The sequence below is a fragment of the Leopardus geoffroyi genome, chromosome D1, assembly GCF_018350155.1.
Source record: "Leopardus geoffroyi isolate Oge1 chromosome D1, O.geoffroyi_Oge1_pat1.0, whole genome shotgun sequence".
Classification (NCBI taxonomy): Eukaryota; Metazoa; Chordata; class Mammalia; order Carnivora; family Felidae; genus Leopardus; species Leopardus geoffroyi.
In genome coordinates, this window is record NC_059329.1 from 113,254,645 (window position 1) to 113,268,670 (window position 14,026).

The window sequence follows — 14,026 nt, forward strand, 5'->3', positions numbered from 1 at the left end:
CTAGGATCGTCGTTGCCTGGGGGAGCCAGTGTCTGGATGCGATGCCCTCCCCCCACACTGTCCCGAATCTCCCAGTTCTCCCGTCCCTGTCCCCTGGCTTCACCGGATGTGCTCGTATTCAAAAGGCCCAGCTTCCCGCCTTCCCCAGGGTGACTGTCATTCCTGAATTATAAATAGAGAGCGCACGGGGCTTACCTGGGAGGAACGCCTAATGTTTTATTTGGCAAGCGAGGTGGCCTGGCCTGCCTCAGCCCCTCTGACCCTGGCTGGGACGAAGGGCTCAAGGGGAAGATGAGGCCCCCACGGCTGATCGGTGCCCGCCCAGTGACAGGGATGTGCACGAGGCTTAAGGAGACCTTGAGGAGGGGATCTGGGAATACCCCGTCCCACAGGCTAAGGCCAGGGGAGTCTGGAAACCAGGCGCAGGCCACGCTCTGCTGTGGAGACAGGCAAGTCCCCAGGAGGCGGAGGGAGGAGGGGGAGCAGGGCCTCCTGGTCCTCTGCCGGCCAGCAGGCAGGGTGGTGCTTTTGTCCCTCACCCACAGCCACATTGGGAAGAGCCTCTTCCACGAAGGGCAGGCCATCCAGGCCGAGGGGAGGGGGCCCCTGTGGTGGCATCATCCTGCCGTCTGCTGGGGTAAATAGGCACCAGGAGGGTCGCGTAGAGGGCCAGCTGTTGCTGGGGAGGAACGGTGGGCTGGTGTCCTGCCCGCCTATTGGGGCGAATATGACAGAGGGCCCTTCAGAGGGCCTGCGGTGACACATCAGCTTCCCTGGGCCACCACGGCCCCAGGGGACCACGAGCGGCCCAACAGGAAGGCCATTCTAGGACAGACTCCACCCCACTCGTCAGGAAGGCCCCCGAACCCAGAGCCCGCACGCAGACCTGAAGTCCCCCTGCTCTGGGACATGAACTGTTGCCAGGGGCCGGTGCTGCTTACGGGGTGTCGGTGGGGTGTGGCTTTCTGTGCCTTGGCTGCTTTGTCACGCCTGGGACTGGGTTTCGGGTTCTTCTCATTTGCCACCAGTGTGGCCACCCTGGAGGTGGGGAGGCCTTCGGGATGCCCTTACCGGCACGGCTCTCCCCTGGGCGTAGGCTGTGGGCTCCTCACCCCAAGCCTGGGAGGCAGAGGGTGCCCTGTTTCCACCTCTCCGCAGTGCGCCCCGGAACAGAGCCCTCTCGTGGTCTCTGGGGTAGCGCTGGGGTAGCAACACAGCCCTGTCCTTCCTGGGATCCCTGTCCGTTCTCCCCCGCCCCCCCCCCCAGGCTGCTGGGGCCCAGCTGAGCAGGGAGGTGACTCAACAACAGGAGATCCTGACCCGGGCCCCCGGCGCCTGGCACAGACCTGGGGCTTCGGGTCGGGGAGAGGCCTGGCCGGGACTGAGGGGTGGGTGGTGTTAGGGCTCAGGGCGGATTTGGAGGCCTGGCCAAGGAAGATCTGGCTCAGGGATTCCTGATGGCAATCTGTTTACCTCCTAAAACTGCCTTTCCCCACTTGGAAGCACAGGCCACAGCAGTCCTGCGAGAAGTCGGGAGAGGGGCTGCTATGCCCCTTGGGTAAGCGTCTGCCTCCAGTTGGTGGCTCTGGCCCAGCTCCTTGTGGGTCAGGAACCAGACGTCCGTGTTGACCCGAGGCCGGCTGCACAGAAAGGCCTCGGGGGTGCTGGGACCTGGCATTAAAGCCCAAAGCTGGGCCATAGGTGTCGTGCGGTGGAGGGGGTAGGACCTGTCGCCTGTACCTCTCTGCCTTAGCATATGCTGTTCCCTGCCTGGAAGGCTCTTGAATGCCTACAGCAGACCGGACGTTCGGGGGAGGCTCAGCCCTGGCCGGACACCTTCTCTGTGGAGCCTGAAGTCTCCGGGGCGACCATCTGCCCTTTCCCTTCCCATGTGCCTGGTCTTCTGCTACCGGCCCCACTCCCTCCGATCTGAGCCCCCGACTCCCTCTCACACTTGCTGGGAGAACGTCACGTGTCCTTTCCCGGCTGCTCCGCGAGCCGCTGCTTTTGTTTGTTTGCTTTGGGTGTTTTGTTTTTCCACGCAGAGGCAGGCAGATAGCTGGAGCTCGTGAGGCCGGATGCCCCGGTCTGGGTCTGTAAACACCTCCTGTAGAAAGTGCTCCTGACTTCCTGTGGGGACTCTGTGCGGTGACCCGTCCGACCGCACGGATGCCCAGCGCCCGGTGATTAGAACGGAGGCTCGGCGGTCGGCAAACTGGGCGGGAGTCCCTGCCCGATTCTGACGCTTCAGCAGGCCGGGCGCCCACCCTGGGCGAGCCCCTTAAGCTCCAGGCCTCGGTTTTCCCATCTGTGAAATGGGCCATCACGGCAGCGAGAGCGGGGTTGAAAGTGCAGAGCCGGCCCTGGGCCTGGGTTAGGCGCGGCTGGGAACAGGGAGGGACGGTCTCCTTATCACCAATTAAAACTTCGATGAGTGGTTAATGATTGTGAAATGTTTAAACACCGGAACCACACAAAAGAATACAACCAGTCCCCCGGCTCTGTCCTCGAGGCCTCAACATCTGGCTGTGTTTGCTTCAAGTTTAAGGGCTGGGAGCTCCAGTAAAGCACAGGGCCCGGACCGCCTGCCCTGAGCCACGCGGGGCCCTGCTTCCCAGAGGGTTTGTGAGCGGACGTTCCCAGGCGTTTTTGTGTTTTGACTCTATATGGATGGACCCACACACAAATGCAGGCGCCTCCAGCCGACGCTCCCCTCGTGCTCTCTCTCGTTCCATCGTGACTTTGGAGTAGCAAAGAACCGCATAAACGCACGTACGCAGGCTCCTGAGCCGCCCTGTCACAAGTGATCGGTCCTCGTTCACGTTCTCTGCTTTCTGTAAAGAACACATCACGTGTTTCCCTTCTCCCGCCGAGGGACGTTCAGGTCGTTTCCGTCGTCTCCCAGGAGCGTGTTGTGTGTTCGGGGTCTCCTGGGGCACGCATTGGCCCGGCTGGATGTGGCCAGGTGGCTGCCAGGGACACCCCAGCACGTGTCGGGGGGAGCCAGCCTGTCCCCTCGAGCAGCTGGGGCAAAGAACACACAGCAGGGGCAGAGCTGAAGTGACAACATTTGGTTAGCGGGGACTCCTCCCAGGACCCAGGCCCAGGCTGGGGGGGGGGTGGGCAGAGGCCGTGTCCACTGGGAGGGCAAGGGTCCTGGGCTCCAGAGACGCACTTTCTTAGCAAGTCCACTGACTCTGCTGGCCTTGGGGCCCCACCTGCCACGCCCTGTCCCTGTGGGAAGACCACAGGCTCTCCCATCCCACCGGAGGGACATGCCTCCCCCCTACCTGCCCTTGGCCCAGGGCTGCAGGCCGAATGGCCCCACCGCAGGGGCACGTGCTACATAGATGTTTGCCAGGGTCCCCAAGGGGTCCCTCAATGACCAGCACGTTCTGTTAACGTTCTGTTAACCAGAGATCTATAACGTCATGGCTCCAGTGGCTAACACACTATTGTGTCATTGAAATATGCTGAGAGAGAGGCACCCGGGGCGGGGCTCAGTGGGTTAAGCATGTGACTCTTGATCACAACTCAGGTCCTGATCCCCCAGTTCATGAGTTCGAGCCCTGCGTCGGGCTGTGTGGTGAGCGTGCAAAGCCTGCTTGGGATTCTCTCTCGCTCCCTCTCTCTCTGCCCCTCCCCCTCTGGTATGCTCATTCTCTCTCAAAATAAATAAACCCCCCCCCCCCCAAAATTAAGAAGTAATATGTTAGGAGAGTAGAACTTAGATGTTTTCACCTCCACAGAAAAGATAAATATCAAAGTGATGTACTCACTCGAGGCGGGGGGGGGGGGGGGGTCCTTTCACGATGTGTAGGGACATGGGAGCAGCTGACGTGCGCTTTAAATATCTTACAAATTTCTTTTACACCTCGCTAAGGCGGGGAACAAAAGTAGCCAGAACCAGAGATGGCCAGGGTCCAGCTGAGGGTTCTGCCCCGAGCCGGTTAGAGCCGAGAGGCCCCCAGGTTAAAACACTCTGGCCTCGAGCCAGAGGTGGGCGCCTCGGGGCATGTGACGGCCACACCCCACACCCCGGTATTGCCATCCCTCCACGGTGGCCCCTATGGAACCAAACACAGCCCTTCCTTCAGGGTGGGTGCGGACGACGCCCCGGTGGGCCGGGGGTGCTGATGCCCACTGAGCGGAGTCCTCAGAGCCCGCAGGCGTCTGCCCTCCGGCCCTGCACTCCAGAACACCCGGCGGGGGCGGAGGGGGGCGTCTTCCCCGGTCCCCTGCCCCTCCCCGTTTCACACCAGGTGGGTGGCTGCTGTGTGGCGTCCTTGGCCAGGCGGTGTGGGGCGTGTGGGGACCTGTACCCACCCTGCAGAGGAGGAAGGGGAGGAGGGGAAGAGCTCAGCGGCCTCGGCCTGTGCGGTTAGAGCGCCGGGAGCACCCTGTGGGAAGAGCAGGCAATCCTGGGAGCACCTGGGTGGGGCGGACCACATGAGCTTCGTAAGGGCCCTGCCCAGAACCCCCAGGTCAGCACCAAAGGGGGAGGGACTTCTTCCGGGTAAAGCGGACATGGGTGCGTCCCTCTTGGTGCGGCCGGGTGTCCCCGCCCCTCTTGGTGCATCTGGGTGTCCCTGCCCCTCTTGGTGCGGCCGGGCGGGTCCTTGCCCCCTCGAGACCACCGCCGGCCCCCCCGTGGGGTGCCACCAGCCTCTACTCCCGCCTTCTGCCAGAGGGGCCTCCGGGACTGGCGGTCGGCTTTTAAACTGCGGTTTAACGAACGGCAGGAGGAAGGCACACAGGCCAATGACTGTCTTACCAACCTGGTCGTTATTTTGAACCGTGTCTGCTTTTCAGTTTATTTTTAAATCTCGACAGCGCAAGGAACATGCTGTTTGTCTGTGGTGTGCCTGTTCTCCCCGACGTGGCCATTCATCACTTCCCGGGGCTGAGCCTGGAGGGCGACGCCCCGGCCGCCCCGGTCTGCCTGCTGGAGCAGGAGGAACCCCGGACGGTGCGTGGCCCTCGGGGACCCGCTCCTTCGGGCCACACGGGGCTTTCCCTGACGAGGGCAGCTCACCCCGCTGAGCACCAGACCTTGAAACACATTCAGTGGAAATCTTTCCACAGTGAGTTATACCCACAGGATGCCTTGCAACCTTGGGGATAGGCAAGAAATAATTGAACCCTTTCCCAGCGACATTTCTTGTGGGATCGTTACGATTAATTGTAATAGTGATTCACATTTTTCTGAAGGCTTCGAAATGAGCTGTTTTCTTTAATCCTTTAAACAACCCTACGCAGCAAGTCCTCCTCTCATCCCCGTTTGATTCCGAGACTCGGCGAGGTGCGCGATGCGGCCGGGAGGGGCACCACCTCCCCGCGTGGCCTCCCACCTGCCACCGTGGCCGTGACGGCTCGTCCACGCTACCGAGTGGCCCCAGGCTCCGTTTCTTATGCTTCTTGTTGGAGGGTTCTTGGTTATTTTATCTTCTTCTTTAAAAGGCTTGCTTGTTTCTGCTTCTAGTCCGCTCTCACCGAGGGAACCAGGTCGGTAAGATTGTTACAAGCGTGTACAGACCCAGCGTGAGCACGGCCGAGGGAGACCCCGAGCTCGGTCAGTGAGCCGCTCGAGACCCTGAACGGAGGTGTCCTGTGATGTGATGCTTGATTTGGCCGCTCAGAGGCTTTGCTCTTTGTGGGTTCTTCGTTCTGGCCCGGGGTCCAGTGGGGACCCTCACGGAGACTGGCAGCACCCAACGGGTATGCAGCGCTCCCTCGAACCCAGACCTTCAGGGGGTTGGTCTGCTCTGTTCAAGCTCAGGAAAGGCCCCCGGGCTCCTGGGGCTGGGGCTCCGGGGCTCCAGTGCCCCGCTCGTCCAGAGGCTCGGACGCTGGGGGCTTCAGATAAATTGTGAGCCAGGTAGGGGACTGCGGAACAGGCGTAAGAGGCAAATATTTCCAAGTGGACGGGCCTGGGGCTTGGGTCCTACAGATGCACCCTGGGCGGTGGGTCTGGTTGGACTGGGAGGGCAGGCGGGGCCCTGAGTGGCGGGACAGCTTGGGTTTCTGGCCTGGGTGACCGCAAAGGGACGTGTCTAAAAAAGCGAACGTCTGTGTGGCTTTCAGTATTTACATTTTATTTTATGGCAAAGGAGGCCACTCTGGCTGGGACCCCGGGAACGGGAACCCACAGCATCCGAGGCCCGGGCCTGCTTGGCCAAACGAAGCACAGGGTCCCTGACCGGGGCGGGACTCTATACTCAGCAGCTTCTGGCATTTTCGGGACACAGCTTCTGGAGTTTTCTGTGGCTTGACTTTGTTTTACTTTAAAACATGGCTCTTTAAATCCACTCACTTATTTTTACATGCATTTATTTGTATCTAAAAAGAACATTTGAGTTGCTGAATCCTCACCGCTTGTAATAAAATAGCAGGTGAATACAAAACACTGGCCTTGGCCTGGGTCGTGGCTACCCCCACACCCTGCCTCCAGGGCTGCTGTCTACGCCCCGGCCACCTGCCCTTAGACAGAGGTCAGCACCTGCCCTTAGACAGAGGTCAGCACCGGAAAGACCAGACCCTCCTCCCTTGCCACAGTCGGGAGGCTGGAAAGATCGTTTAAAGAGAGGAGCGTCGTCCCCAAGACCAGCGAGGATCAGAGCCCCCGCCATCACCCAGCATTGTCTGCTCTCGGTCCACGTTTCTGGGACTGTGTGTGGGTGACGTGGCTCTGGAGGCAGAGGGGCCTTCGGTGGCCGATTCCAGGGGCTTCCAGGAGCCGCTGAGTGGGACTGGTGAGTGGGAACGAGAAGCTGCTGCTGGGACACTGGGAGGTGACCTCAGTCGTGGGGCCGCGGTGTTGCCGCGTTGCCTGGCGACCCCTCCCCAGGGGACAGGCTGGCATCTGCAAAGTCTGGGCCAGTTTTCTGCCTGGTCTAGGCTGGGACTGCGTCCTAGGCTGCTGGGGTTGGGAGGGGCCTGTGGGCTGCCCGAGGGGGCGGGGCAGGGGCTGCTTTGGACACGCCCCAGATGGGGAGCCGGAAGGCCCTTGTACTTGAGCGAGCTGCTGTCCGCCCCGCCCCGTTCTCCCTCCTCCTGCCTCGTGGTGCCGTCTCTCTCCTCTCCCTCCTCCCGAGGGGCCTCAGCCTTGTCCTCCGGGCAGAGGAATGAAGGTCCCACCCGCCTTGGATTCAGGCCGTTCTCGCCCACAGCCTTCACCTCGAACCAAGTGCCGCGTTCCGCGGGGGCAGGTGTAACAAGGGACCACACACTGGGCAGGGGGGCTGAAACCAAAGAAATATTCTCTCCTAGTTCTGCAGCCAGAAGTCCAAAATCCAGGTGGGGGCAGGGCCCTCTCCTTCTGGAGGCTCTCAGGGAGGATCCTTCTGCCTCGTCCAGCCTCTCCCCTGTCTTCACGTGGCCCCTCCTGCGTCTCTCTGTCCTGTTCTCCTATAGGGACAGAGTCATTGGATCAGGGCCCACCCTCCTCCAGTGTGGCCTCACCTTCATTTGGTCACATCTGCAAAGACCCCCTTTCCACAGATGGCCCTACTCACAGGTCCCGGGGTTAGGATGTGGACGTATCTTTTAGGGGGGACACCGTTCGACCCCCTGCACCAGGAGAGGGTGGCCACCGTGGGCAGCAACCAGGAGCTCGCTGCAGAGACGAGACAGCTGGGCTCAGCTGACCGGGGTGGTGGCGAGGAGAGGGACGGCATTCTGGAAACACAGAGGTGATGTCGCACGTACAGACACGTCACGTCCCCAGCGATGCTCAGTGTGGGCCGGGGGCTGCCTTATTTATACATAAGATCCTTGAGGCTTCTGGAGAGGCGAGGGGCCACACAGGTGCCCAGGGCTTAGCTGCGAGTGACGCTGGGTCCCTGCTTCCCCTGCCCAAACGTGTGTCCCGCGAGCTTTCACAGCGCCCGCTGGGCACAGGCTGCCGGCCCTGGCATCCAGGCTGCGGGAGACCGTGGCCCTTGGCTTCCTGGCCCCTCACCTGCCCGGAGATATGAGCCCCTCCCGGCCCACGGTTGAGGCTCTCTGCTGACCCCAGGACCAGAGGAGAGAACCTGGGGGCAGGGCAGCTGTGACTGCAGATGTGTTTACCTGGGCGTCAAAGCACACCTTCAGAAAGAGCCGTCTCAAAAAAGAAAAGGGAAAAAACAGTGCTGTCTCCCGGGGGCCCTGAGAACTACTCCTGGGTGCCCCTCTGCCGTGGGGGCTGTTCCCTGCGCGTGCACGTGCACACGCGTGCACACACTCATAGTCCTGAGGCCCTTCCTGCCCAGATCCCGAGCGCTGACACATGGCGGCATTGCCCTCTCGGAGGCCGGGTGACGAAGGGGGAGGCGGCAGCTGATGAGGTTCAGACACCTGGGTCACTCCTGGTTTGCTGAGGGTGTGCGTGCCTGTGTGTCTGTGTCTGTGTGTATGGGCACGCGCCCGTGTGTGCACGCGCCCGTGCGCGGCTGTGTGTCTAGGGAAGGGTGGTGAGCACTCAGGGTGGAGGAGGGAGCAGAGCGGCCCCGCGCTCCTGTGTGCCAGCACCAGGCACTCAGCGCACTGGTCGTGCCCAAGGACCAGCTGGCTGCCCCGCCAGCCGCTGGCACTTGGCCGGGACAGCGGCTGCCCATTGACACGTCAGGTCAGGGAGAGGTGGTGATGATCAAGGAGGAGGCTGGGGGGAGCCCTCGCCTTGGGAGCCCCGCCGTGTGCTGGGGCAGGGCACCTGCCCCGGGCGCGGGGTGGGGGGGGGAACCATGTCAGGGGCCGGGGCCTCTGGGGGAGGCCTCTGCCAAGCCGAAGGCCCGGAGGGTCCCGCAGGCGGCTCTGCAGCAGGGGGACAGGGGCCCTGGCTGGGCTGGGTTCCCGGCCACTGGGGGTCCCCGCTCACGGGGGGCTGCGGGCCCCCAAAGGCCCGGCCGCTGGGCACCGTCGGCAGTGGCCGCTGCCCCCCGTTCCCCCACGTCGTCCCGCGGGCTCTGGATCTTAGTCGCTGCCCCTGTTTCGGGTCTGGAGCCTCCCCCCAGCTGGCTGTCACCTGTTGGCACCCTCAGAGGTGCGTGGCTTCTTTTTAGTCTTTTAAAGTCCGAGCCTCCCGGGAGGCTGGGACTCTGATGTGCTATTTTCTTCTTTTGCTTTAAGGCTCTTACAGAATTCTCCCTTTTCGTCTTGAAGAGGAAGCTTTAAGCCTCTCCTTTTTTACCGTAGAGCATGGAAAACGTCAAATACGCGCAGAGGGGTGCCCCTCGGCACCCCGCGGTTGCCGACACCAACCCCAAAGGCGGCCGCCTCTCATCTACCTGAATGCGGTTTAAAATAGCCCTCCGAGCTCATCCGCTGTGTAGCCACCGGCAGGGAGGCGAACGGCAGAGCGCGTGTCCCGGGCGGGGTGGGGGTCGGGCCCCCAAGGTTCCCCTCCGGGTCTGCGCAGGGTTCCCAGGACAGGGCCCGCCCGCGGTCCACACCTGAGTGCTGTGGGCGGGGTTCTGGAGGTCACACCCCGGAGACCCCCCCCCCCCGTGACCTTGAGGCCACCCTCCCGGAAGACGCCCAGGGGACAGAGTCCTGGGGCCGTTTTTTCCCTGCCAGAGCGGTGGGCTTCTGGGGTGAGAGAGGGTCCCCAGCCTCTGCCTCCCCTGGCGCCTCCCGCCCCCACCGGGACCCCCTCAGTCTGTTCTCGGCCGCTCAGGCCTGCCCTGAAGGTCAGTTGTTCAGTCAGCCTCGTGGGGACCCCAAGCACCTAGTGTATACACGCCCCCCGTGGGTTGGGCCCCCCGGGTCGTTAACACCTGCTACTTGCTGAGTGCCCACTGGGTGCCCGACAGGCGGGACCTGGGCCTCCCTCCCCCGCCGCCCCCCCACGCCCCTTGCCAGGCCCTCCCCTCCCACGTCCCCCGCGTCCCCCCAAAGAGACAGCGTCTCCAGTTCTCCTCACTTATTTTCAGCCTGGGGATGGCTGGGCCGGGGGCGTTTTCCTACAGTGAAGCCGCACACGCTCATCGTGGGGCCCAACCAGATGGAGGAGGCCCCTCGCCGCACGCACCCGTGCACACACACAGGTCTCCGTGGTCCCTGTCACCGAGACCTCAGGCTGCGGTGAAGCCTGCTGGCCACGCTTGGCGCCTTCCGAGCCCCTTGTTACACAGACGTGCGTCCCGTGGCCCTTATGCTGCTACGCTCGATGTCCACAGCAGGACGCTCCTTCCCTTGCTGGTGCCCGCCTGCGCCTGGTGCCATAAATAACCCGCACAGCCGTCCTTCCCGCCCGTATCGATCGGATGGGATTTTAATCCCTAGAGTAAGTCTCCAGGGGGTGGCTCACCGGCCTAACGGATTCCAGTGCTTGAGGGTTTGACTCTCGTTTACAACTGCCGTCCTTCTCTCCCTCCTTCCGGTCAATCTGTCCGTCTGTCTTCCGCCGTTCGCAAGGCCTGCTTCTGGGCTGGGCCCGCGCAGGGCTGCGTGCCAACGGGATCCACTGGGCTGGCCTGCGGGGTACACTGGGGGATCCCCAAATCGGAGCACTTCCCACTGACCAGCAGACCGGGGCCTGTCACTGTGGTCCGGCCTTGGTCTGTGACCAGCCCCACCCCCCTACCCGGGCAGCTGGAGGCCAAGGCAGCCCCACACCAGGCCCTTCGGGGGCACACAGTGTAAGACGCATCCCACGTGAGGGCTGTGGCCGAGCACCCCTCCTCCAGCCTCTGCCAGGCTCAGCTGGGCCCTCAGGACCCCCGCCCAGCCCCAGCCGCAGCCCCCCAGCGGAGTGCCCCAGGCTCAGCGGCCAGGACGACACCCGCCCCTAGTGCCCTTGGGACTGGGCGAGGCGTGCAGCTGGTCGCTCGTGTTGTGGTGTTGTCGTGCCCCGGCCCCCTCCCCTGGGATCGCGGGTCTTTCATGTGCCTGGATTTGCCGTGGGGAGAACTGAAGCCCCGGGGTAGAGCGAGTGGTCAGATCCCCGGGAGCCTTGCCGGGGCCCAGACGCGCCCGGGCCACGCGCACCGTCCCCACTCCGAGGAGGCGCTATCTGTGTGTTTATCGCTGGGGACGACGGGGTACGAGGGCAGCTGCGGTGCCAGACCCTTCTGTCCTCGGCTGAACCACGTCTCAACCCCCAGCCCCTCCACGCTGTGCGTGACGGGAAGGAGAGCGAGGGGCACACGCGTAAAGAGGGGTGCCGCTCCCCCCACCTCGGCGATGGGGGCTCGACGCCGCCTGATCGTCTCGCGCGGTCTGTGTGCCTCTGTGCCAGGCGCTGTTCTGGAACAGGCTGTGGAGACTCAGCGCTTTCCCAAGCCCTGCAGGTGCCCCCAGGCTCGTCCCTCCTCCTCCCCCATCCCTGCCCGTCCTGGGCGCCCTGGGCATGCAGCCTGCTTGCGGCAGCTTAGTGATTCTGCTGAAGACGTCGCACCAAAAGTGCAACGGAAACCTAGGGGGGCCTCCCCAGGTGCCCTGTCCCCAGGGTCCAGCATCCGTGCCCGTGGGGCCCTCCCAGCCTCCTCTCTGGCTGGAATCTCTCCTAGCATTTTCTACAACCGGCCCCCCGGGTCCTTAGGGGAATCCGCTCACGAGACCCCCTTTCCACCCTCCCACGGCGAGCGAACCGGCTCCCCTCCCCTCCCCCACGAGCTCCAGGCGGCTGTCCAGAGAGAAGTGACAGCTCTCTGGGCTCCTGGTGTGGCCCAGGTGGGGCGGTGGGCGGGCTCCCCGAGCCCCCCGTTTGCAGGTGCAGCTGCACCCCGTGTGTGTGTTCAGAGCGCGTTTCCTAACTGGACGGCTCTCAGCCCGCTTGCATCCTCCGGGAGTGCCGTGGGTGGCTTCCTCCAGGGACAAAATTAAGGTGTGTGATGGACGAGCACCCGTTCCAGAAGGTCCCGGGCCCCCTGCCGTCCCTACACTTCCTGTTCTGGGTGCTGAGATGTGCACGTTGCAGCAGGTGGCTCTTGGTGGTTCAGGTCTAAGCGCTGGCGGCTGTGATCCCTCCTCCAGGAGCTGCCAAGTGCAGACGCCTCTTCCTGGCCGGCCCCAGGGATGCATGGGCCCCGACGGTCGTTCCCAGCCTTGGGGTCCCGAGCAGGTCCCGGGCGGGAGTCAGATCGGGTCCTCCATGGCCAGCTCAGCACACAGGGGAGCACTGCTGGCTCTCTAGAAGTTTCAGTGGGGGTGATGGCGAGCTGGGTGCGGGGGCGGGGGGGGCTGCGCAGGGAGGTGTGGGCAGCAAGGACCAGACACAGGTGCACGGCCAAAGGCACGGATGCGTGCAGCTCCCTGGCTTTGGCGACCTGGTGCGGGAACAGGCCAGCGGGGCAAAATAGCCAATGCCTTCCAGGGCTTGCCCGGGCTCGAGGCAGAGGGACGGGGCGGGCGGGTCTGAGGCGTCATCCAGCGCATGGGGCCCTGAGGAGGTTGGTCAAGAAGTGGCTGGGCTGAGGGTCCTCGGGGCAGTGGGAGGAACCCGCAGGTCCTGGGCCTAACCCGGCTGAGCAGGAGGGGCCTGAACAGGTGGATGCAGAGCAGATGAGGGCCAGGTGGGTCCCCGCAAGCCAAGGGGGGCACCGCGTACCTGCCCACGCTGGGTATGTCATGGCGAGCCCCCCACACGCCATCCCGGAGGTCTCCGTTGGGCTGGGTGACCTTCAAACCCTGCAGTGAGTTGAATGTTGAATGATGACCCCCCCCCCCAAAAGATCTGTCCTAGTCCTAGCCCCCGAGTCCGTGAATGTGACCTTGCTTGCACATGACCTTGCTTGGAATTAAGGATTTACAGGTGGAGGGTCTTGGTATGAGATCGTCCTGGGTTGCCCGGTGGACCCTAGATCCAGTGACCTTTAAGAGAAAGGAAAGGGATATTAAGACAGACACACAGGGGAGGGCCATGTGACTGCAGAGGCTGGACGGATGCTTCTTCCCATCACCCGCCCCGGTCAGAGAGCCTGGAGGGGGTGGCCCTGTGGTCTCAGGACGTGACTGGGGCGTCTGACCCCACGTGGGCTGGGGAGCCACTGGGAAACTCCCCCGAGCACCACCTCCCGGGGGCCGGGACAGGCTGTCCCCGACACAGAGCTGAGGCTTTCGTGTGCCAATGCAGGTGCCCGGGGCGGGGCCCCAACCGGCAGGCTGGGTTCCCTGGGGCGTCCCGGGAGGCGGGCGCCGAGGAAGGGACAGCGGGCCGTCAGGACCTGACGTGGCAGGACGGGTGTCCATCCTGACCCAGAAGGACATGTCATGACCCAGGACCAGCTCTTTGTCACTCTCCGTATCGTTTTTAGCTGTCCCCGGCTGCTCACGAGGCACCTGCTTAGCGCTTCATGTCTCGGGACCTGTCATCTTACAGTGTGACCCGTGTGTCGGGAATAGACCCAAATGTAGGTCTCGGGACATTGGGAATAAGCCTTCTCATCTCCCCCACGGCAGTTTCTCAGTCCTGATAGCTCTGGGGGACCCACGCTCGGCGACCTGGGTCATCAGGGGTCCCTTCTCCATGTCTCAGCGACTCCACTGGATGGCTCACAGGTGGCAGGACTCGGGGCTGGATGGCCACTGCTTCAGTGTCTGTAAAATGGCTCAGGCGTGCCAACAAGGCTGCTAGAGAGAGGGTCAGGGTCATGGGTCAGCGCCACGCACCTTGGGGTTTGCCAGAATCAGGTGGGGACGATGGTCAGTGGAGATGTGATAAGTTGTGAAAATTCAACTTTTTAATGTTTGTTTATTTTTGAGAGAGAGAGACAGAGCATGAGCAGGGGAGGGGCAGAGAGAGAGGGAGACACAGAATCCGAAGCAGGCTCCAGGCTCTGAGCTGTCAGCAGAGAGCCCGACGCGGGGCTCGAACTCACAGACCGTGAGATCATGACCTGAGTGAAGTCGGACGCTCCACCGACGGAGCCACCCACACCCCCCAGTGGAAATTCAACTTTTTAAAACAGAAACCGTGCCCCACCCCACACAAGTGCCTCTGCCGGAGTTCCTGACACAGCCCTCCAGGGCCTGTGGACGGGGTTACAATACTTTACTCCTTTCGCGGGTGGAGAACATTCCCTGGCGTGGATGGGCCGAGGCTCAC

General features: G+C 63.0%; 1 protein-coding gene across 2 annotated transcripts in view; it reads left to right on the forward strand.

Moving 5' to 3' along the window:
- The window catches only part of OSBPL5 (oxysterol binding protein like 5), a 79,706-nt gene that overhangs the window by 30,136 nt on the left and 35,544 nt on the right, over positions 1-14,026 (forward strand). The gene's annotated exons all lie outside the window — the stretch shown is intronic.